Genomic DNA, 21,946 nt, shown 5'->3' with positions numbered 1-21,946 from the left:
AGAAGCCAGGAACAATGAACACAGTGGATCTTTCTGAAAAAAAAATGTTTCCCAGTAATTTCCAGACAAAGGGAGAGGAAATAGTGCAAAGCACACCAACCATCTCTGGAAATAATGTTTAGGCTCAGCTTATAGAGGGTAAATGCCTCAAGAAAATGATTGAAGCTTCCAACATGTGTATGATGCAAAGGAAATGGTCTAGAATATGCAATTGGAGCTTCTTTCAAAGGAATTAGCAAATATAAAACCCTCTGTGTACTCATGCAGAAGAGTAAGACTGCAGACTGCTTGTTTGCCCTAGAATTTGACACTGGCCTGAGGGCAATATTCAAATTCCACCCACTGTCATTTCTATGCTCAATGTCCTTCAAATTTCTCAAATCTCTTTCAGCTTTGCCCTACACTGTGACTGTTGGTGCCATTTCTGTAGATGTTTGTATGTGAATTACAATATTACTGTTATTAGGAAGTATCACTAATTAATGTAAATAGGTGATTTTTAAAATTCTGCTTGTATCTCCATTGGACTGGCATTTGGATGCTGGTAACCGTGCTCTACTGAGAGCAGCTGAGCGACATTGCTTTAACTAAACTGGCTTTCTGCACCTTGGTTTGCTAAGCACCCTTGGCACATCTGGAGATAGGTCTCTGCCTTGGGAAAGAGGAAAACAGAGGAACTGGAATTGTGAGTTAATTATTTTAAAATCACAGTTAAATACTGGATTATTTTCTGAGACTTGTAACATGTTTAGAAAGTTTCATCACAGGCTGCTACTGCATTTCCCTGTGTGGTCAAACACTGAAGCTTTAGCAGAGCTCCAACTTCTTCAAGCAAATGTTGTGAGAAACTAACATCTGCTCAAAAAACGTGACTCACATGGCGCTTTAATAATGCATTGAAATTGCTGAGGGACATGGTTGTGAAGACTTGCATGTACCACACCTTCCCATACACTGCATGCAAGACTGCATTAAAAAATTTGCGAAGTCTAAGCAGATGCTGTTACCATGACAAATTACTTTTTAATCAGTCATAATTTTGCACTAAGTGCTGTATAAGTGCCCTTTGTTTCACTACTTAAACTGTCAATGTCTAACAGTGGAAGTCACAGACTAGTGCCTGTCATTAAAAGCAATGGAAAAAAATCAATACAATTTTTAATTAAAGCTGCCCAATGACTTGAGCTTTTAAGAAAGGAATTCTCCATTCTTAAAAGATCAGTCATTTTCCCTTCAGGCCCTTTCTGGCACTTCAGAAGTTAACACACAGGCAAATTGTGGAATTTCCAACATGCTCCTGGAAACAAGGAGAAAAGGGAGCATGAGAGGAATTCAGGGAAAATATTTTCTATTTGATTGGTGTTGGAAGGGTAGGGATAAAGTACATGATGCCTGTAGAAACCCTAAAGCATGCTTTTTACTAGACCTTTGAAAATATGGAAAAATATATAAAGAGATACCCTGACAGCAAAAGTTGCAGTATAGATTTTTCTGTATAGACTTGAGAAAAAGCAGCTTGAAAAATCTTCCTATTGCTGTCATTATTATTGGAGTATTTCTGTTATTGACTGCCTCAAGCAACTTGTTTTTGTTTAGTCTTTTCTTACCCCTGAGTGCTCAGGTTTTTTTTCTTGTTCTATTTTTTCTAATACCTTCTGTTTCTCTGTCATCTGCAAAAGTCTTTCTGAAGAAGCAGATATATTTTTCACTCATGGTAATAAAAATCTTTACTGGCATACCTTTAATGGCTCTAACATACAACTGTAGAATTGAACTCTTAATTTCTCAGTAGAAGAGGAATTTGACAGGAATAAATATAAAGGCTGGGACAAACCGATGATCTTTTTGGGCACTTGCTGGATGGATAAAACTAATAGATGAGCATACATATTTTGAAATTATGGAAACATTTTTTTACTAGATAAAATTGTATTGAAAGGCGTAGAATATGAGACATGAGGGCAGTTGAGTACTATAGTATATGTTCATTTATGTTACTAAATTATAAAGAAGTTCTGCAGTATATGTGAACTTGGCATGACCTATAAAAACTTGTATTCCTTTTGCATTCTACAGAGTTCTAGACTCAGTAAATAGAAATGATAAATAAAGAGCATGACCTCGTTATTCATGTAAACAGCACTTCTAGGTTTTTATAGATTTAGATTGTGATCCTTTTGTCTGCAAACTGTAGACTGTTAGATTATGAAACAAAAATGGACTATTAAAAATTCTCTGTTTCTAGGACAAATGGCTAGATGATTTTTAATTTGACATTTGATTAAATCTTGAAGCAATTATAAAATAGAATTCAGGACTTCTGTAACACTTCCACCAAGTGTATGGTAGTCTGAGTAAGCTGATCCTGTGAGCATTAGGTGGTTGACAGTGCATTTACTTCCTTACAAGTTGTTTTCATAAGCAATACCTGGTTTCTAATAGAAGTTGTATTTCCACTCTATATTTCTGATTTAGTCACCTTTGTCTCAACTTTCTTCTCCCCTTTTATTTTCCTTTCTGTGATATGTAGAGGGTAGACTTTTTGTCATAGGAGTAGCATTTAACATGCAGCATTTCTTTTTCCTGCTTAAATTACAGAACTATAGGGAGCAATGAAGAAGAAAATGGCAGTGGAAGAAAAAAAAAAGCACCAACTGTGCATAAGATATATGCTAGCAAATGAAAAAGAATAGAAGTAATGCTTTGGGTTTGGATTTTTGGATACAACCAGCATGGCCTACCTGCCCTGACTGAGCTCCAGGGACTTCTTATACTGCTTTTGTCCCAGTCAGTCTTTCAAATTTGCTCTCTGATCAAGATTCAGGTGTCTAGACTTCTTTAAAGTGAAGCTAGAGATGTGGAGTAGAAGTTGCTGAACATCATCTTCCTGGTTCTCTGCTGACAACAGCAAAAACTCACAGTGACTGGTCCCTCAGTGCGACTCAGGAGCATGTTAAAGTGCTTTACTGAGGACATGGCATTTCTTGTGCCAAGAGGTCGTATTCAGCCCCCTTCCCGTGACTGCCAGGCAAGGTGTGATATGAGAAGAGATGAGATGGGAGTCTGGGCTTCACTCTCAGGACTGAAGGAGCTATGTCAGACCTTGATTGTGTGGACTGTGTGGAGTGAATTAACTGAGGGCAGCCAGTTAAGCTGCCTCTGTGGTCACTGTGTCCCCTCAGAACTGGTAATGGAAGACTGCTCCTGGAGGGTGTTGAACTGGACCAGGCTGCTACTATTTTATAAGGCAAGTAGCACACACTCTACTCTGTGTTCTTTTCTCAGGTTATACATGCTGAAGGAGGTAACTCAACGGAGCTGTTGCTTGCAAGCTGAAAGGTGAAGTGCCTATGGAAAGGACAATGGTGACTGAAGCACTAGAGCTCTGCATGTAGGACCTGTCTGGCACTTAGAGTATCATTTCTCTCATGGCTCTTTGGGTGTCTACTTGCTTACACTTGAACAAGTTGTTTAGTTTCCTTCATGTCTCTGTGCATTGGAATCTAGACTGGCCTAGCAAGCACCAAAAGCTCAATAGGCAAAGTTCAAAGAAAAAAATTACTGCCCTTCCAAAATGTGTCAGGTATCTACTGTGGGTCTGTGTCCTCCAACAGTGCACTTTTCCCATTCCTGTCTCAGACAGTGAGCAGCAGCATTTCTGGGGAGTTTTTGCCTTTTGATCTCCTCTCTGATCTAATGCAATTGTCCACTGGCAGAAGCGCTGTGAGGTGCAGAATAAAGTAATGAAGCTAATCTGATTTCCAACCCCCAACCCCAGTATCTACATGCCCTTATTATATTAGATTCCTAATGAGATTCTCTGTCTGCACTCCAGAAACCAGGCTGGAAATGTATGTATATGTGGGGAGGGGAGGATGTTGTGGAAGGTTGCCTCCATTTACATCCCATCTTTAATGGATAAAATCTGCCTGTCCTTGAGTTGAAAGGAATCTGCCTCCAAGATTTCTTGAGGGAGAAGCTTCTAAAATTGCCAAGAAAAGAAATTATATATTTAACACTGGTATGTCTTTGGTATGGCGACAAATGTAAGCCTGGGAGAAATGCAGGGAGGAATCTTCTTGTGAAGGTCTTCCTGATACAGCTGGAAGATTCCCTGAAGTGAGAGAAGAGTTAGTTGGAGGGATGCACCTGAGCTGAAATTGCCAAGAAGAACTGAATGAACTCTGGAAAGAACTCTGAACAAGCTAATTTTGTGTTGAGCAGCAAACATAATTATTTCCTTGTGCGTAGGGAGCTTGTACCCTTTTAAAGGTCCCTTTAAATGTGGTCACTTGAAATGTGGTCACACAAGTCATGCAATCCATAGTTATTCCTCACTAAATAAAACACAGTTCTTATCTTTCTCAGCTGTACAGAGCCATTTCCAAGCAGTTTTTAATAAAGAAGGTGGGGGCTGCTGGATGCTGCAGAACTGGTCAGTAATGGGGCCATCCCAGGCTAAAATTCACACACCAGAACCATGTATCTCCAGTTTGGTCATAAAATCTCTCCAGCTACACTGGATTCAAAGCATCTTAGAAAACAAAGATCTATGATCACCATACACTCTCTGAGTATTTCTCAGAGAGTGTATGGTGATGATAGAAGATTTTTACTTTCCTTAGAGGCCAAGTTGTAACTTCAGTTATGTCACTGAAATGTACCTGCTGTAATGTACTATCAGAATAACCATCACCTAACAGAGAAAAATCTCTGGCCTCCCCTCAGTTCAGTGAAAAGCACTGCCAGCAGGGCCTGAATTGAGCTTTATGCTTGATGGGCCCAAACTTAATCACTTCAAACCAGAGTTTGCCACTTTTTCCTGAGGCAGAAATTTTTTCTTAAAAAGGACCCTCGTGATTGCTGGGTGTTTATGGAGAAAATGCCTTTAAAAGCAGTTTAACAGCCTCGTCTGGTTCCTTCATGGACAAAGGTCCATATCACAGAAGCACTATACATAATTCACCACAAGAGAGCCCCAGAACTAAGCAAGAAAGCTAAATTACCTGTCACTTCCAGAAGAAGTGTTCCCTTTGGGTCAAGGTTGAAATCATTGGTAAACCGGTGTGAAGAAGATCACGTTGGTGTCTGTATGCATTCCTTCCCTGTATCAGGACTGCAGAGAAATAAGGGAGGCAGAATGAACACCAGCTAAAATTTTCAAGATATTCTCAATTCTTATTCACAAACCAGTGAGCCTGTCCCTGATCAAAGTTTGAGGGATGAAGCAGCATTGATTCTTGCACTGAAGCTAAACAACGCGTGTGGCAGAGCACGTATTCTGCTCACAGGGGCATCCTGTCAGAGGTGCTGGGCACTACGGCTGTGTCTGAATACAAAAAACACCTCATTATTACCCGGGATGGGAAATGCTGCTAGTTACAGGGAGCGAGTATGACTTCAGGAGTACAGTTCATGAGAAGTAGATGCCATCTGGCTGTCATTAAGTGGCTGATTGTGGCTTTGTGTGATTGACTGGTGATTGATTGACAGGTGGTAGAGAGGAAAGGGATATAGCGTGTCAGCCAGACCAGTCAGCCTTTTGTTTCAGTCCTCTAATTTTTGTGGTATGTGTAGCTATCAGGGGGGCAATTTTTCTTTCAGTCCTACTCGCATTGCATTCTCCATGTCAAGTAGACCTGAAGTCCATAGAGAAGGAGAGTGGGGAGAGTATTCCACCAAACACTTAGACTCCTGCAAATCTTCACATTTTAATTCTGTGAAAAAGGTGTGATTTAAAGAAGATATTTGGTCTTATCTTCCCTTTCCCACATGCTCACATTTCAAAAGTGTGTAAGGAATAAATTTATGCTGTGTCACATTAAGTTTATAACAACTTTAAACACTGTAACAGTTTAATAACACCTTTTCTATATGTTAATTTGAAAAAACTGAAGCTTAACTGGTAGGACACAGAAAAATAAAGTCAAATTAAGCTTGAAATGGTCCACAACAAAATATTTGGGACTGAAGTATTTGTTTCTCCCTGCAAATTAAAGAGACTTAGGCCTATGTTGTTCTGAGCAAGGTTTGCTTTCTTTAAATATGCATAGAGTAACTTTTTTCTGGGGGTAGAAGCACATGGCAAAGGCTCTATTCAGAGCTGGATCATGAACAGTCTGTGTGCAGCCTCTATAAGAGGTGTGTGCTGCGGGAGCTGGTGGGAGCTGCTCTGCCTCTCCATAGCATGAGTTATCACAGCAAAGCTCCAGATTTCTCAGGTGCATGGATCTCTTCTAGAGACTGAGCTTGCAGTCTAGGCAGTGCCATCCTAAGGCTGGAAAGCATCCCAGGGGAGGTGGTGGTTGCAGCAGGGGCTGCTCTAAGCTGGGAGGGTGGAGCAGTTATCAAGGAAGGCTGTAAGGTCAGTAAATGAGCCAGTAGAGTAAGAAATCAGAATGCAGCTCAATATGGTCAGTGTATCTAGCTGACTGCTCCTCAATTTTCAGTGATGAGCAATGTGTCTTTTCCTCTGCAAGAGGATAAATTTTGCCTCAGTGAAGGTTTTGGGAATGAGTCAGTCCACACTTGTGAAGGGACTTGCCCATGCCCAAATTAGGCCTTATCAGCTTTACTTAATTACAGTTTGCACATTAGTCTGATGTGTTTCCTTAGGCAAAACCTTCCTTGTTTTCTATACTAGGACTGTTTCTTCCAAATAAAGAATTAAAATAACTTGCAAAACCTCAACAAAGATATTGGACCAGAAAAGCTGATGGATATTAATGTTGATGAGTTACTGTTGATATTAATGGGGTTTTCTGCTTAAAACTTGAAGCTGCACTTCCTCATATTTATATGCAGAGATTTTACTGAAATACAGGTGATATATAGCTATATTATATAGCTGAAAGACCTTTCAGATGATCACTTTCTAAATATGCTTAGTAATTTTGAGAGTAAGTGAACAAAAAAAAATTACTTCCTCTGTTCTGATTATCTGGAGTAGAAAAATAATATCACTTAGACTGGAATAGATTTTCATCTGAAGATTATTTCTTGTAGAAATATGTGAAACAAAATAATAATTAAAAATACAGTGCTTTTCAGGTGCAAAAATATCTATAATACAATGTGTAATATCTTTATATAGTTAGTAAGCAATTGACTACATACATGGGACATAACTAAATCCACAAAAACAAGTTTTAATAGTTCCCATGGTAACTATATAATGCATAAGAATCACCTAAGTAGATAAGCAAATGAATTCATATTTGGAAGCCTTGATTCCTAAATACCTATTACTTTACTAATACAACTAAATAGGCTGAAATTTTTCACAGGAATAAAAGCATAAGATCCTTATTAGATTAAGACTGAGCTAAAACATTACTGTTCTGTGGGATTGTTTCGTACTTGTTACACTTGTGCACTGATACAGCAGCTCTAGAACACAGTGCAATCCTTTCTACCAAAAAAAACAAGCTTACATTCCAGCACATACCAGCAAAGAGTGTGCTCTTACAAGAAGGAAAAATTAACTATATAGGATTTTGCAAGTTCAGGCACACAACTTGGTATTTTATTCTGGGAGTCAACAAGATTACTGCTGCTTTAAGGAAAGATGGTCTCAAAATGGTTTATGAAGTGATAGATCATATATAAATAGGTTGTTTGCTCTCAGTACAGATGCCATCATTACTAACTACTTTCAGGCTCTTTGAGAGCTAAATAATTTCGTAATGCATCATTGAACATTTAGTTGCTTCGATAGCAGATGGTTTCAGGGGTCCATCTGCTCACAGCAATGTTTTCAACAAGCCCCCTTCACCTTCACCAAAAGGTTCAGAAACATTAGAATATTCATTCCTCACCACAGGTGCCTTTCCCAGAGCCTCCCCATACACAGGCATAGGGGGTCGTTCACTTGGAAAGACAGAGGTGGTTACTGAAATATGTGACTTAATCTATTGTGTGTAGATTACTTCTGTCAGCAAATGGAGACAGCAACAATATTGGGAAATAACAAAGCATCAGGTTACCTGGAACAGAGCTTCCGTTTGTCAGGAGTAGGTTTTTAATAGGCTTGCATCTAAATATAAAGAGTTGAATAAATTTTAATAGTATTAATAATTTTAACTGTGCACAAGCAGTTAACTGTAACTGTAACACCATGTTCACAGACTTATGAATACTATTAAAATATATTCAACTCTTTACATTTAGATGCACTCACAGTTAAGAAAATCAGTGCACAGCATAAATATCCAGGTACCAGCTGCTGAAGAGAGAAATCTCATGTAGTGGAATACAAATACATCAAGTATGTATTGCCTTGTAGAGCTTACAAGTGTAATAGCAAGAGAATAAGTTACAATCATCTTTTTTGTAAATTGCCTGAGATTTGTAAATTGTAAAGAGTTTTTTATTAACTCTTATACAAGAAATGCAGTAAAGAAACTCAAGATTGATCTGCTTTGTTGAAAACAAAACAAAACAAAAAAACTACAGTGCTCACAGAGTTATTTTTCCAGAGAAAATAAACATATTTGATCTGTTGATCAATAGGAGTTGAATTTTTCAAACATCCGTTTTTACAGTGGTTTTCTCAAGCCAGACAAGAGGGTTCTCTGAGAAGGAGAGCACTTCACACAGGCTGATCTGTTGAGCACCACTGGGACAGAGGAATTAGAAGAGCCTTTGTGTCTGAATTACTGCCTCTGTAGTTCCCAGGAGAGCTATCTAGAGTTGCTTGATTTTATCCTCTCCAAAGGCATATATTCTTACACAAATTTCCAATTTCATAATGTGTTTAGAAGTAGAAATGAATCCTGAATTACCTGAAAATAGCTTTGAGCATTGAGCATTCTCCTAAGAGGAGCTGAAAGATGGGGTTTATGCAAGTGGCAGATCTGTAAGTAGAAATAACACTTCAGAGCTATGTACACTGGGATAGGGAATGATTCAGCTTCTGCACTTATATCAGGTTGCTAATTTTTTTTGCATATAAATTGGGGTACAACAGTACTATACAGTAGTCACTCAGTTGTTCCCTGCCTCAAAAACATGTAGTATGTTAGCACAGCAGGGTGCTCTACTTCATCAGCAGCTTGAACATGTTTTGATATCTGCTCAGGATTTCCTTTACCTTTATAAACCTAAAGAAATTCTCATTTCAAAGCAGTATGATAGGTTTGACATACCAAAGCAGATAGTAAGAGTTAAATTACTGTTGGAGTGTCTGCCCCTGCAGTTCCAAAGTTTCTGAAAATGTACGTTGCTAGGTTATCTCTGACCACGGAAAAGCTGTTTCATGATTGTATTTTGGCCCATGGCATGGACTCCTAATCCTGAATATATATGGTGGTAGAAGTGGCTACAAACAAAGGACCTGAGCTGAAAACTTCAATTGTCATTTAGCCTCACTAACTCCATTCTGTCATGGAGAGTTGGACAGAGATTCCCATCAGTATTTAAGACACCCACTGCCTTCTGAGCATTAGCAGCAGACCACCCCAAGAAAAATCTAAACAAAGGCAAGTCAATTGTGTCTCCTTGGTTGAACACAGAGTTCACTCTCCTGAAAGATTAACTCTGAATTTTGCAAGTAGTAGGATCATCTTGATGGCCTCATGCAGGTCAGACCCCAGACAGGTCTTTCCTCCACTTTTAAGTCAGTGAAGCAGGATAATATGTCTTTTTAAGTATATAGTCTGTGGGTTCCAGATAAATTTAGGATGGGTTCCTCTTTCTTTCTCACCAAACTTGCTTATTTACACAGAAAACTTTTATATTTACCAGACAGGAAGCACAAGGACTCAGTCTGGAGGTCAGGGAGTTCAGTGAAGGGCATGGGTTTCTGCAGCAATCTGGGGAAGAGAAGTGAACAGTGGTTTCCTTCTAATCACATGACCAGTGAGCAATGCATCACCACTACCTTTCCACGTTTGTCAGTGGCCCATGTGGTTCTTTTCTTTATCTAAATTCCTTCCATCCCTGCTGCTAAAACTCTGCTGAGTGAACTGTTCCAACAACAGGTATTTATTTTACCTATCTAGAGTTAGAATACAGAGCTGGATAAAATTAGATTTGAGGGGAATTGCTTATTTTGGTTAGCTGGATAATAAAGCTTTGGTTCCTCTGTAATCAGCATTCTGAAAAAAGGACCCACACTACATGCATGCAGACACATCAGTCTTTGAAATACTGATTTCAATGTTGAATCCCAACTGCCTTTTGAGATATAAATGCTTTTGTCCTGGATAAATATGCAGTTGTTTTTTTTCATTATTTTTACCATGTACAATAAATCACAGCCGTAAACAACACTTTTAATAAAATATCTGTCATGTAAAATTATTTTATGAAAGGAGACGTTTTATTTGCACTGTGGTTAGAACTTTACATGTCAACAAAAAATGACTTTTCCTTAACTATACCACTGCATGTGCCAGAATAGGTGTCACACCCCAACAACTGGAATTTGTGGATAGATATTGGTAAAAATAAAAGTTTCAAACACTGAAAAAGCATTCAAATTGAAAAAATAATAATTTTAAAATATAAAAGATCCTTCTGTAGTGCTTAATAGCAAAGGTACTGTACACAGTACATGCATATACATCCACAAAATAATAAAAGCAAACATTAATGTGTTCAAAAAGAAGATCAATGAGAAAGTCAGTTTTATTCTCAGAAGTGTGGGATTGGATTTATACTGTGGTTGTCATTCCCATCTATACTGTCTACTTTGTTTTGTTATAGCATCACATTATTGCTTTAGATGGCTGTGTAAGGTTGTGATGCTGCAATCTTTCTCCAGTGAGTAGCATCACTGACATTTTATGGGACTGCTCATTTCATGAGACTGCTCTTTTTTGCAGCTGCAGAACCTCAGGCTTGATAGCAGATGATTATTTTTTGTCAGTTATCACATGCTCATCACAACAGGATTTCATGCTACGGTGGACAAAAATCTGACAGTTACCAAATAATTAGTTCTAACTTCTCTATGCCCATTAAAAGTAAGAGGGTCGGGAGACCATAATCTAATCAAATATTTGCCGTTTACACCCTTAAAAGATCATGTCAAAAATCTATTTCAAAAGTGGCCATAGTGCTTTTCCAAAACTATGGGAAGTTGTCAGCTCTCTCAAGTGTTTGTTCTGGTCTGTCCAAGCAAACTCAAAAGTCCCTGAGAAAAGCAAAGTCTACAGACAGGCTGTTACAACTTCTTCTCTTATCTGTCACTGTATCTTACTCACCAACTGCTCTAAATTCAAATTTTGTTCTCTTTTCTGGAGTCCTTGAGGTGCCTTACATATATGTTATCTAAATTATATGGTCCTCACCAAAAGACCAGTATTACTCATATGGATTTTTTGACACTGCAAGCCCAGAGGAACCTCTCCCTTCCTCTGCAGTCCCTTCCAGGATTAAGCCTCTCTCAGACCCTCACTCATCAATGTAAAACATCACTAGTCTCATCCTGTTGATACCTTTCAGGCATTAGCCATAAACACCAACTGAAGCAGGAGAAAAAGGGATTAAAGCCCAAGTGTGATAATGTTGGTCTAAATATCACAGGGAAAAATAAGGAGGCAGAAAGTTTAGTCTAAAAAAAGGGAAGTGGTGGAAATAATGTAATAGGTCTTTTAAAACCATTATGGAGAAAATGTGTTTAAGTTTGGTTTTCTGATGGCAAAAAGATGGATTTGATAGTTTTTACATCCCTTGAATATCTGTTCTGTGTATTGAACATGCAGATTTACAATTCTATCACTTGATTGAGTTTCTGCTGGATGGGTACCAGATGCAACTTGCTTTAGGAAGGAGCTTAGAAACTTGAAGCATGAGTATGGAAGAGCTCTAAAAGAAAAAAGGTACCAGTATTTGAACTTAGCATTTCACTAGAATTAGGAATAATTTGCACTGAGGATCAGGTCAGATCATACTTGTTAGTATTGGCTTTATGAAAAACTTTCATGCAATGTAGGATGGAATACTACCAAGTATACCCACACTACTGTATTTTCTGAGATTTACCAGTAAGTTTCCTCTGGGCTGGAATTTTATAACACCACTGGAACAACCTGCCTTCTTTTAGATCAGGAGAGAATAAATTGGAGTGTTTTCCTCTCTCCAGACAAGGAATGATAGCCAAGCATTGATGTGTTCCAGATCCTGTTTTGCAAGCCCAACTGCATTAAGTACTCCTAAATTTTTTTTTTATCTTGCAGAACGTCGGGCTAAGAGGGACATGGAAACCACAATTAAATATAAAATCAACCAAGATTTTTCAACTTTGACCGAAAACTGACTTGGCCTATGGTTTGGATGTTAACACAACCCCCATGTTAATATGGTTTCAGCTTTATATGAGGACAGCTAGTGAATCTTAATACCCATTCAAAACATTGGACAGCAAGCGCTATGTTTCTCATTGTCTTTTAATTGTATTTCTCATTTTAAGTCTGGAACAAAGCAATTTCAATTTAAAATACAATCATTAAAAGAAAAATTTTTCTGGTGTTTTATAAAGACACTGCAGCTACTGAACAGCTGACCCATGATTTAAAGTGTATGAATTATAATTATTAAATATAAGACAATTTAAGCATTTATTTAAACAGGAATGTCCATATGTGTTTTCTTTCCATAGCTAGCTGAGCTTTCTGGCTTTCCTACTACCAGTCATAGTAGTCATAATTCCTCTAATTTAGACTTTTGCAACACTTTTTTTAGTGAACACTAAAGTAACTCACTTTACTAAATTACATTGGTAAATGTATTTTCTTATAGGAGATCTTTTTGATATTTCACTAAAATTTAAACCAGCAATATAATTGGGTAAGAGTATGATATAAAAAATAGTATAAAGTAACTGAATCATCCAATCTGAGCAGGTAAAAGAGAAAGAGTGCTGGAAAATGGAAGGGAAAGGCAGTTATTTATATAAACAGTGATTTATATGCACATGCACATACACACCTCCATATATCCATACATATCCTCCATATCCATACTTTTTTTTAATAATTAGGCACCAAATTGATATGTTTTCATTATAGAATCCTTACTGTGAGGCTCTCCCCTATGCTTCAAATACAGAGCAAGATCTATGTAGCACCTTCTCAAACTTTACAACTTCTGTACTCATCTCCTTTTAGTGGATTTCCAATAAGCCTTGACTGATGGCTTTTCCTTTCTGTTGCCTTTGTAACACTTTTAACATTATTTCACAAGGAATTTGAGCCATTTCCTTTCCTCACTGCTGTGCCTCTCCTGCTATCCCTGCTCGCATATCTAACAGAGCACAGGATTCTTCCTCTCTTTCTGGCCCCTGGGCTTTTCTTTAAAAGAAAAAGCTAACAAACATGCCAAGTTGTATCAAAAAGTAGGATGTCAGGGCTCTGGTGAAATAATGACATTCCATGTCTACAACCCCAATTTTTGAGGCAGTGTACAAGTTGGAAAACCACCAGTGGCAAGAGCAGTTGCCATTTTGAATTTCACTCTGACTCTCCCAGTAACACTGTGGAAGAGACTATCAAGCTTTTAATTTCTATTTACAAATGCAGGTAGACAGTGGTCCCTGTTGGAATGATACAAAGTGTGCCAAATCAATTACTATGTTAAGTTTGGGGCTGTACATCTTTTATCTACATAATGAAGGCTAAAAAGCCACCAGATATCTTCTTTAAAAAAATATTATAAATAAAACCAGAAAAGATAGCAATGCCTGAAGGAAAAATTTAGCCTTTCACCAGCTGTAAAGTTTTGTAATACAAATGTTTAATTAAAAGTGTACATCAAGCTGTGTTTTGTGAAATCGATTCCTGATGATGCAGTATTTAAATTCAGACTTCAGTTTATCCATATGCAGCTGCTTTTTTACAAAGGGCCAGAGATCAGTAAATAACAGAAAATTAAGCTTCTCCATTACTTAAAGTACAAAAAACTTTCTTATATTGTTACGTGGATGAACACTTCCCACAACTTCAGATTAGTAGGTATTTAGTTTGTTTCATAAGACTGAGAATCATAATACCATATTTTAAACTAATTTATCTTTATGCTTTTATTCATGTGTGGGGCAAACCAGTTGTGCATATTCATCTAGCTAAAGTCCAGTGTGTGTCACATTAATCTGCTCTGGCATGTTAATATCTTCAGTCTCTGTGCCTGAGTTTTAAAATTAAAATTAAAACACTAAATCTAAAGTGACTTCTAAATGTAGTTACAAATCTGTATACAATTCTAAAAATAGAATGTTGATATTAAAATGAAAGTGCATTTATGGGTCTGTAAGTAGAGAATTAGAGGGTAGTCCCATTATTCCATTAGTAGGTCACTTATGATTAAAAGATACCAAAACAGTCCATAAAAATAATTCATACAAATAAAGTAAGTTTTTTTTTATTCTTTTATTTATTATTATTTTATTATTCTTTCAGGAAATTTGCAGTGGTAATAACTTCCAATTATGTTCCTTTTGATTTGTTCAGGTGCTGAAATTCTGTTCTCGTTGGCCATGGAGTTTTATTCATGTGGTGGAATTGATTATTTTCATCCTTTGGAGTTAAAATGATTCCTAGTGTTAGCCACCTGAGAGCAAGCTTAGTGCTAAATTTTAAGGAAGGGTGCTCAATTTCACCTAAAATACCCTAAAATAACATCATGTTTTTCTAAGGGAGAGGAAGATGGAAGAAGGTGCTGTTCAACAATTTAAACAAGTGCCCTGTGCTCATTTTGGAAAAAGACAGGGGCTCCCTGCACCCATTTCTGCTCCAATTTAATGAAGCTGTTAAAGTAGCAAGACTGACAGGTTAATTATCCTTTATAAAAGGGGGACAAATTGAACTGTGTCTTTCCATCATTTTTTGATATATCAAGAAGCTCCTGAGGTGCTCAGGTGCCACTCTGGTGAATAGAACAACTAATCCACTCTGCTATTCTTTGCTGACCCTGGTCCCCCCATCGGGGCCTTGCAGTATATTGCAGTTGCTTTTTGTTTCACATTCAACAGATTCCACTTTATTATAAATTCAGAAGGATTTTTTTCCTCCATATGTTGGCTGACAGTTCCCCTGAAATAACTGATGGCTAAATTTAAACTCTGATGAAAATTAACCCGAGTGTTAAATGCAAACAGGAGCTGCTTGGAAAGAAAAGAGTTATCATGGTAAATGCCAAACAGTGGAAAATGTGTGTAAATTAATGGAGTCTCACTGGTGACAAGCTGTCAGGCAGTTTGATGGCTCTCGCTAGTGCTTCAATCCCACTGAAGTTGGCCAGAGGGCAACATGGACAAGTCCTGCTTTTCAAAAAGACCGCGGGATGCTTGACAGTAACGCTAACTAGATCATCTAAAGTTCATGGTCAAATAAGATATTTTTTTTTTTTCCTTTTTGCAAAGCTTTGCACTAAACAGAGTTCTTGTACAGCTGGGCTGTGAATGAGATATCAAATCACAGTTTCTGTACAGCGGTCAAAACAGAATGAAGATTTTTAGAGACCAGAGTGGTGGTGAAAGGAATTCAGAGAAACTTAATTTCAATATTCATATTGAAATTGATATTGAATATCAATTCATATTGATTTCATATTGTTTTGTTGCTGTATCTGCTGAATACTGAGCAATGCTTGAGGGGGTTCTGGATGAAATCTTGTATTTCTAGATGTATTTAAAATAGTTTTAAAAATTTATATTAATTTTAGTCTTCTATTGAATTCTTCAGCTGAGTCATCCTTCATCTCTAAAGAAAGATTTGATATATATAAGATACACCTTACCTCCTATTTTTTAATCTTCTCTGTCATTTTATTTTTCAGCATTTGTATGCTGTACATTTGGGAAATTAATCAGTGGTCTGCTGCTTTCAGAAGAAGAATGGTCTTGTTATTTACTTCTATGGAACAAATGCCTAATCCTTACACAGTATAAATAGTCTCTTATAGTAGGTTCTGGCAAAATTTTAACACAAGATAAAGTAATGTACTGGAAATTAAACTGAAACCACTGTAATGCATCTGAGCATGTACTAAGCTCTGCAGACATGAAGGAGTCTGTTTCTGGCTTTTTTTTTGTCAAGAATGGGAAAGCACAATTTTGTTTAAAGGTGAAGTTTTAATATTCTAAAATTAATATTTTGAAGATACAGTCTTAGTCCAGTTAGCAAAGCTGTTACCTAAATCATTTGTATATTGAGCACAAAGTGTAAAATATGATAAAAAGTCACTCTACTGGATAATTCACAACTGCCATTATTTACATGAGATTAAAATAACAATATTACTTATGAAAATACCTGTCCATATCAGTCAGGAAAATTTCTCCTAGGTTAATGCTCAAAAGCACCACTCTTAAAATCTTAGCAAATGTCACACAATGTACAAAGGAATTGTATTTGAATAATACCTTGGAGAGGACAAAGGACAAAGAGCAGATCTACTCTCCATGATCCATCTAACTCAAGTGACCTCACCATTTCACCTCCTGTGACTGATGTCACCCATCCATTCTCTCTTTTTCAGCATTTCAATGCTGTTATCAGTTCAAACAGCACCAGGTTCTCAAAGTTCTCCTTTTCCCTCTGCAGACCATTGGCTTCTCTGTGAAAATGATCTCTGACAGGGGAGACAAAATTATGTCCAGAGTCAGTAACCTCTTTCCTCTGTAGGAAAGCATCTCTGTCTTGACTCTATTATGTACTGTGATTCTGGACAGGTGGATGAATTCGGTGTGTATGCCTGTGTATGCCTTGATGCACCAAGTTTGCATCTAACACTCGGAATTCTTAGTTGTTTTAAGTGACAACCAACCAATTTAACTTGTAAATTAAGATGCTTTCCTTTCATTGTATTTTCCTTTCCTTGAGCCCCGTGTATGAGGGTGATAACAGACCTCTTGTTACTACCAGGTATTAAAACATTACTTAATGATCAGCATACAAGTGCTTCAATCAAATTCTGTGGCGTTTCTCATATAGGTAAAGTTAGTTCACTCTTTGCTTGATGGTATGTGCATTGTGGTGCACAGTAGAGAAGAAGGAAACAGTTAAAACAATATGAATTCTCTGCTGCCTTCACTAGTTACTTGTACAGGTAGATGAGGAGTAGACAGGAGTCTTGTGTAGGTAAGTCAATACCACACTGTATAAGCCATTGCTCTGTATCACACTCTCCTTACAAAGCAGCTCAAAACAAATCATTAAAATAAAAATTAATATTCAATCTCTGCTTTAAATAAAAATACAAATGTCAAGAAACTCAGAACCAACATAGCATTGGTTACATTTTAGATTTCTCTCATGTGTTTGCAGTATATACACTCTTGCCTAAATGAGAACAATTTTCTTCTTAGAAATACCAGAACCTATTTTTCTAGCTGCTATTTAATAACTCTTTAAATTAATTTTCTCCGTTTTTCATAAATATCCTGTGGCAAATACTGTGTGGTTTTGCTTTACACTTCCATCATTAAATTTCGAAATTTAAATTATAATATAGAACATAAGACTCTGATCATGTTCATAATTGTGAGCACTTTAACTAGAAATCTTTTTTTTTTTCTGTGACCTATACAATTTAATCTGTGGACTTAATAAATTTCAAGAAGTCTTTTGATTGCACACTACTATATCAGAACCTGGAATAATTCTGATTTCATTTAAGAGAATAGGTTTTTTATTCCTACTTCACTGACTAGGGGATTTCGTCTGCAAAATTTCCTAGTGTATAAAGGCCAGAACTTTGAGCTGGACCTCACTGTGCACATGTGGCTACACCACAGTGTTTACTCTCCTGGTATGTTTTCATTACTCTTAATACACAGCTGGGATGGCTGGGAACAGCCTTACCCACCTGTGAATACTCAATAGTCTAACAAAGAGGGGAGTCATACATGATGCATTAAATCTGTTTCTTCCAGTTTCTGTCCAAGGGGCTGTGGCCATGGATGTATGGTATATTTCCTTTCTTGTGCATCCCAAAGTGCTGACATGAATATACACTGCCATTTGTGCATTTCTGCTGCATGTGGGGTTTGCAGACTCTTCTCTGAAGGTGGGGCTTATTGACAAAATAAATTATGTTTAGAAATTGTTATGCTATCCTGATCTTTGTAGGTTCAGGTGATATTCAAGTCCATGAATTTGCTAACAAGAATTCTTGCCAACTGGAGTTGAGCCCAGGTTCAAGCAGTAGTGACTGCTGCTGCTAAGAAACACCAGAAGATACACGATCAGCCCGTTGCCTTTTCTAATTATATGACATGTGCTCCTGCTCCAAAACAGCGAGGTTGCTGGACTTCTACCTTTGAGGCTTTGACTACACATAGTGTCAAAGAAACTGAACCTTGGATTTGCTTGAAGGAGGGGAACTACCTTTCCAGAGTCTGTAGTTTCTACTGAAGCTCTACGGAGACAAAACGAGCTGACCTGTGTATCAGTTCCTCTTTTCCTCTCTCTCTTCAAGTCAAAAGGCTCTCTGTGTTATAAACAGCATGTTTAGCACTGCCTTTGTCATATGTTGTAGGTTGCATGGAGCAGACATGGCGGGGAGAGACTGCAAGAAACATGACTTGAAACTAATTGTCAACAGCTCTGTGATTCAAGAGGGGGACTGTTGTCTATTTCACACAGATGGCACCCTTTAACTAAAACTCTGCCATGATAGTTGGTTTCCTGACTTAAGCACAGGTCTGTGAAATCAGAAGGTAAAATGATGTGCAGTGCTGGAGAAATCGGAGGAGCCAGCTCAGGGTTAGGTGAAGATTTCAAGTGAGCCAAACAAGCCAACTGTGTAGCCAGTGCGGGATCCAAGCGAGTCGGGGCTTAAGCAGAAAGAGTCCCTAGAAGGGACTGAAGCATGGGGTCCAGCAGCAGTCATGTGAAGCTGCTGCCACTGCAGGTGTGCCTCTTCAGGGTGTTAAACTGGCAGCAGGTGAATATAAATAAGGTGCACAGACGGTGTGTGGAGGAAAAGGGGAAATTAATGAACGGTCTAACTGCTGAGCTCGGGAACACAGAATGAAAACATGTTGAACTTGACATGTCTGCACTGCTGTTTTTGTAAATGCTGATGGCTAAACAGAGGGTCTCTGTGACTAAAAAAAAAAACAAAACCAAAAGAAGCTTCTATATTTCTATTTTAGGAATATAAACAGATAATATTTTTGTTCAAAAAATAAAATCCTGGTTGATTATCAAGTGTGACTTTGACCCTATTCCTGAGCAAGGGCATTTAAAGACAAAATATTTTGTAGCTATGGATTCTTTTGTTGGAAAAAAATAAAAAATTCGAAACTCCTTAGGGAGCTGTAATCTTCAGTGTCCAATATTATGCTGCATCTTGCAATGCAGGGCTGTGCAGAGTCACAGAGAGTCTCTTAAGCTATCTCCAGACCAAGAAGCAGTGGAAATCTGTCAGCATGGTCCTGTGTGAGTGTTATTTGCACAGCTGGAAGCGTAGAGCAGATCAGATTAAAAAACTTTTAGTCCTCAGCTAATGTCTCTTGCACAGGGCTTTGCTGTGCTATGCCCCAGCCTCACTGGGAGCTGGCAGAGAGATTGCTAATGCAGCTCCTTTCTGCTTGGAGCTGACATGCCCCTGTGCCTACAGGTAGAGTTCCCACAATATTTACCACTCTGTTGATGATTCTGCCCAAAACTGCTTCCAGTTTGGCAAGATTTAAACACGTCAGTAACTATGAAATAAATAAGTCCTGCCAGATATATTCCTTACACTGTTCACTGGTCAATCTTCCTCTTTTTTTTTTTTTTTGTGACTATGGAATTGAAATTCATAATTGCTCCTAGAAAAGAGACTCAAAGATGACACTTATCTCTGCGACAGAAAATCCCACTCCTTTTCTCAGGCAGACTTGTAGTTGTTTCATATAAAGGACTTGTCAGTAGAATGGTGGAGGGTGACCCACCCAGAAATCGAGGTTGATTCTGACATTTCCCACACTTTCCTTCTATCAATAAGCAGATGCATGAGCAAAATTGCTTATTTCTCTGAGTTCACTTTTTGGTGTTGATTTTTACATTAGCATAGCTCATATGAGCTATTACTTAGAGCTGTGAATCCATTAATCCATGAATGCATGGATTAAAACAGTTTTCTCCCAATTCTTGCATCTCAGTCTCAACATAAAAAGCACAATCCACAAGATGTGGATACAGACAAAGAAAAATGGAAATACAGCCTGAGAAACAAGGCATTTTTAACCCATAGGAGAAATTATGGTGTACATTCATCCAAAATCTATTCATTGTATTTCTATTCTTGCTGCAAATGAGAAATATACATAGACAGTGAAATATGAGTTTGTAAGGAAAGATAGGAGTTCAGACTGATCAGATGTGGGACTCAGCTTTCCACTTATCAGGTGATGACAGATAATTTGTGGAGAGATTCTGGAAGTGAGCATAAGTGATGAATCTGACACAGCAGAGAAAATCATGTTGCAATAATCAGGATATGAAGTGAGTAGATACCATCCAAGAGTTATCTTTATACAGATTGACATGAAAGTCTATATCAGGGAGATGTTATGCAATAATTATCTCCAAGGCTTAGACACGGTCTTCTATCCATGCTGTGTAGAAGATAATGCCAAAGATATGCGCTAGAACAACTGAAAATAGCAAATGGGAGAAAGCAGGGAATCTTGGGTAGGAAGTCATACGTCATGACAAATGAAACATAACAAAATCTGGTTTTTTTCTGTAGCACTGGGCTAAGAGCCATGCAACAAACCACTGGCAAATATGAAAGGCATACAGAAAATTTCTGTGATGTCTGAGAATCAACCTAAAGGATAAATAAAAACTCACAAACCCTACACTAAGGGAGGTGAGAGGAGAATACACGTGCAAATGGGAGATGTTAAGACAGGGAAACACAGCTGCTGTTCAGCTGATCCTTCATCATGGATGCTGCAGTGTGAGAGGAAGAAAGATGGAAAGAGAAGAGAGAAGGGACTGTCAGTCGGAATCAGAGAGAACTAAGGGAGGAACTTAATGGAACAACTGGTAGCAGCGGACTTAGATAGGCACTGAGAAGGAGAGAGGCTGCAGCCTTGTATGGAAAAAGAAAGGATACAGTGGACAGGTTGGAGAGGAATGGGAAAAGCCTTTTACATTCATGGGACACAGCATCTAAGAGGAAAACAGTGTGAGCAGGGTCCTGGGGAGGAACCCTTGTGCCTGTCAACATCGTTGACTAAAAGGAAGGGAAGCTGAAAAGATACTAGACAACCTTGTATAGAAAGGTCTATAGAACAAGAAACGTGGAGTGGAGGGGACACATAACCCAAGAAATTATTCACATGGGAAAGATGGACAAGTTATACCAATTAGGTGGGTGGAAAACTGGCTGGCTTTGTGTGGATGTCAGTGATGGGTGTGGAACAGGGAGGAAAGAAGGGGGTCGTTCCACAGCAACAGCCATCAACAGCCCTTTGCACCCGGTACAGAATGGGACCTAAAATGAGATCCTGTGTTTGCCTGGATATCTCTGAACTGATGGCCACAAGATTTACAGTAGCAGTTTAATTTGAGATCTGTATCTTAAAAGTAGTGGGAACCAAGTCTTTTGAATCCTGTGTTACTAGCTGTGTTGGCAGACACCAGTTATTATGTCTGTAAGGAGTCTGTGAATCTGATTCAGTGATAATACTGACCCTCTGCTTACTCACCTAATGAATCAGTGACTCACTTTTATAATCAATTGGTATTTTATTGCAAATTTTAGATCTGAGTAATTATTAAACAGAGGAATCTGAGATAACTCTGTTACAAATGTAGAGGGGGTTTGTAGTTGGGGAGGTTTATGACACAGTATACATATGAAGTCTTGGGAATTAATTTGGTTAAATGTTTCAGAGGATGGGGCTATATGTGTTTAAGAAATTAGTTTTCTTGCCTTTCCTAGCCCCTTCTTAATACTTGAAAATGCTGGTCATTAAACTTAACCTCTTCAAATCTATTTTTTC

The sequence above is a fragment of the Cyanistes caeruleus genome, chromosome 2, assembly GCF_971803275.1.
Source record: "Cyanistes caeruleus chromosome 2, bCyaCae1.hap1.1, whole genome shotgun sequence".
NCBI classification, from domain to species: Eukaryota; Metazoa; Chordata; class Aves; order Passeriformes; family Paridae; genus Cyanistes; species Cyanistes caeruleus.
Note: the sequence above shows the minus strand (reverse complement) of the source record.